Source organism: Atta colombica, unplaced genomic scaffold, assembly GCF_001594045.1.
Source record: "Atta colombica isolate Treedump-2 unplaced genomic scaffold, Acol1.0 scaffold83, whole genome shotgun sequence".
NCBI lineage: Eukaryota > Metazoa > Arthropoda > Insecta > Hymenoptera > Formicidae > Atta > Atta colombica.
Window position 1 is genome coordinate 1,001,848 of NW_017259576.1, and position 4,736 is coordinate 1,006,583.

Consider the following 4,736-nt stretch of genomic DNA (forward strand, 5'->3'; position numbering starts at 1 on the left):
TAAATTAATTTCTAAAGGCTTCTTAATGATACAAATTGGTTGGATATAACAGGGCAATAGAAGTCAAGCACGGTAATACTTATGTAAACCAATATGGACTCTTATTACTCTGTTATATTCAACAAATTATATATAATTATATATAAAATACTTTTTTCTCGCGATTACAGAATAAGTTTTACAATTCTGGGCTTTTTCTATTCCCTAATTCTTACTTACGAGTTAATGCAACACCGCCGTGATCTCCCGTCGGCGAAAATGCGTTCTATTCGTGGAAACCCTAAAATTTAACGCGATGTATAAGGAATAATTAATTATTTATTGCATGAATTTAGACGTTCATCGGAAAATTAACATATAAGGTAATATATAAGGTAAAATTATTTCCGAGTAATATTCTGCCTTAATATACATAATATACATATTATGTGATATATGAAGTCATTAATGATTTATCATATAAATTTAGACGCTTCATTGGAGCATATAGGAAGTATATAGTATATAGGAAATGTATGTTCCGATATGTGCATAAATTCATGTATAAGGTACTAAATTACTATAAACTGATTCCATATACAATATATATGGAATCATATACATCAAATCAAAATATTACGCGACACATATACAATTATAAATAGAAATCTATCCTGGAATATAAACCATCTAAAATGAGCTCGAATAAGGTGATTAAGCTCTGATCAACTTAATCACTTTTAATATGTTAATTGATACTTTTACTATTTTATTAGAATTGATAAAAATTTTTTTACTTTGTGGATCACATGCTAAAAAAGTTTGTAAAAATTTTCAACTTTATAACATAAAAGCTTAAAGTTTCTCCTACAAAATCATTTTTAAGAAAAATGTCTCTAAAATTCTTTATTACTGAGTTAATTCGTAGATTAAATCCAGACAGCAAAGCGTGTCACCAAAATCGCATAAATTTGTGATTTCTTGTTATGATGCGGACAATTTGCCATAGATTTGTTTTCAATGATTTCGAATATACCATTATAGCAATACGCTAGCAACAATGTGTAGATATATATTACTAGCAATTTAACTGTAATCCAAGTAGCACAACAGCACCTGCAAAACATTAAAAAATTCTCATACGTGCTTTTTTTACCACTTTAGACATTGTGTACTACTTGAAAAGACTGCACGACCGCATCAATATTAATTTACATTCTCGGCATGACAGCATTGTATGATTCTACATATTATTATGATAATATAACAATATTATGATAATAGTATAGATTTTCACGATGACAATTTTAAAGTTGTCGGCAAATTGTTATCAAATTGCTATTCAAAATTGTTATATTGTGAAAGCATCATTGCCAACAAATGCGGACTCAGTTGCTACAATTTTGATAACAACACATATATATTTTAACAATGCATATTCAGCAAGCGACATACCAGTAATAAGACACGTTGCTATCAGGGAATAAAAAAACATTTTGACTTTGATTGCTCATAACTTCGTTTGATTGATCATAAAAAAAATCATTGTAAAAATCTTAATTTAAAAAACAGTTTTTTAAAGCTAAAACTTTATCGAATATAATTGCATTTTATATATAAAATACTGAAATACTGAAATATTAATTATGAATAAAATACTGTATCCTGAACTTACACGAAAATTTTTTTCGAATAAGATACTTTTCCATTTATTCAAAAACATTTGACCTTGAAATAAAAAATTTAGCTAAAGTTTAGTTAAAATTAAGAAAATTAGCGACGTATTTAAAAAAAAACATATTTGAATAAAAAATAAAAACTATGTAAGGTTAAAATAAAAAATAATATAAACTATAATTATTTTTATCTAATTTTAGAAAAATTCCTCCTTATTTTTTTCTGGATAAGGAAAACAATTTGAAAAATTATATTATATTTAGAATATATATACAACTGTTTTTCTAAACTATATCCCAAGTAGAACATAAGACTCATAATAATATCACGAGGACGTCATCATGATCTCATTCGTCACTTATAAATCAATTTTTAAATATCAAATGATGTTATGATGATGTCCTCTAATATCATTATATGACTTAATAAAAATAATTCCGTATTCTATCCGGGATTATGTTATTCTTACAAATCATTCAAATTTCTTTTGTTAGTTATTTAATAGTTGCCGATCTCTTAGAATGAGATTTTTGCGTTATAGAAACGAACACACAACATATTTCATTCGAGAGATATTCTGAGAACATTTTAGAACATATGATACTTTTTGAACGTTTATAGGGACATCCCTTGAAGATATATGCTGTATAGGAAAAGTTTTTTAAAATTATTTGATTTTGTTTTATATGAAAAAGTTAGTGTTAACATTCAATAGAAAAGTTTTGTTACAAAAATTGTACGAATTAAGTGGTGAAGTATTGACTACGTATTCAAACAGGAAAACGTTATCGGCATGCAACAATTAGCGATATGAAATAGTAATGTAATGTTATATAAACTTATTTCGTATATAAAACTACACTCACGTTACAAAAATGTTAAAAAAAGACATTTTTGAAGAAAGTATAACACGTTCTCGTATTACAATCTGTATTAATGTCTTATATCTAGCGCATGATTCGATCCATATATTTTTAACATTTTCCAATATGCAATCTCTCTGAATGCAGAACGTAAAAAAAGTTTTCTGATAGGTGTTCTTATAAATTAAAGTAAACAAAATTTATATAAGATATTATTTTTATGGAACAAAAGGATTCGAGACGAGCCAATATTATGTATAATAATATTCTCTTACATGATTTCCTAAGAATAAATAAATAAGTAATAAATAGTTTAAGCTTAAAGGTTTAAGTTCTGCTATATATATATATATATATATAATACATATCCCTTTTTTTCTAAAATAAAAAAATTAATTCTTGCACATATAGAGACAAATAACAGTCGCTATATCCGTCAATCTGTATCCAATTGCAATATTTATTGCAATGTAGATAAATAAAATAGGAGCGTGATGAATATCAAGACTTCGTTTATCATGCATGATGCGTTCGTAACATCTACGCGTGTGACGTCGTGAGTTGATTTGCGCAACGCGAGCGATTTACTCGGTTTGTTTTACCGATCTAAATAGAAAGAGCACCAAAATACCACAGATCAAATCGGAGCGAGATACGAATTGCGGCCGCGTTTATAGCGTGTGTGCCTGCATGATAAGAGCGTATCGAATTACGAGCGAGGGGCGACTAAAAGTGGCGTCAAGAAGGATCATTAAGGTCATGTGACATTTCTGCTAAACGGTTTCCTGGATATTATGTAGAAAATCTAGGAAAATCCTCTCTTTTCGTCTTTTCTTGAAATTCTTCGATAACATACGCTGAAATCACTTAGAAAGTTAAGATTCTCACAAACAGAAATGCAACAAATATCTAGATACATTTCTTTCTTCAATAATATTGAAATAGATAATCAAAATAGGAAAAGACAACAAAAAGCTTTTTTTCTCATATAACGATATCTTCATCGTATAAAGATATTCCATATTTTTATCTTTGTGAAATTCTTTGAATTATATCACAGCTGAAAAATTTATGTTAATAAATTTAATGCATTTCCATGTTTCAAACTACTGAAAATTTTGTGTTAACTTAATATAAGATGAATATGTTAGAAAGTAATACAAATATTATGTAGAATTTAATATGTAACACTTTAACATAATTTGAAAATTGATAGAAACATTTCTCTTTGGTAAAATTAATATTTATAATATGTTATAAGCGCATTTTATTTATTTATCTTAGAATTTATATTTTAAAACTACATTATTTTTATGTTATTGGTTCATTTATTCACAAATTATATTATTTTAATTCTAAAAAATAATGAATATTAAATACAAAATATTTAAATAAATAAGAAAAGTACAAAATATTTAAATAATATCATTACATTATGTTAAAAATTCATAAAATACAACACAATAATTTTAACTAAGACTATAGTTTTAATACATACGTTTTTTTTGTTATGATATCATTAAAAACAACAAATTGAAAAATACTGCAAACTGACTTTTAATTGATATACTCAAAGAATATTCATTATGTTTTACGAATACCGATTTAATATTAATATTTAAAGTGTTTTTGATGTCACGACTAAGCATTATATTGTTCGAGACCTTCGTTAATTTTTGCGTTTGTTGGCATCAACTTATTTAAGTAATCGATGATTCATTGATGACGTCTGTAAATTTTCGTTATTCTTTTTTACAGGATGTAGCGATATATCCTAGTCATCGCGATTAATCAAGCGCATTACGATCGCTTTCAAGAACAATTTATCACCATTTACGCATTATCCTGACGTCTAAATAATATTTATCGTTGTACCATTACGTGCATCGATCGGCTTTACGTCAAGTGTCGGATTAATTGCGGGCACGGCATGACGAGATTGTATTTTTCGCGAATGCTACTAACGAGTTATACAGCACAAGCACGTCAGATATTGGTAACTTTGAGCCTGTCAGCAACGAACAAACACGTTTAATTACTTGTTTTCAAGATATTAACATTTTGCTTGTCAATGCTAGTCATAACGACATAATTAAGTAAGACGAGTTAATCACTTGTTTACTGTTGCACATTGCTGCACGTACAAAATATTATTTTATAACAACACAAATGTAATAACACAGCAAAGATAAATATTAACACAATATATATATATAT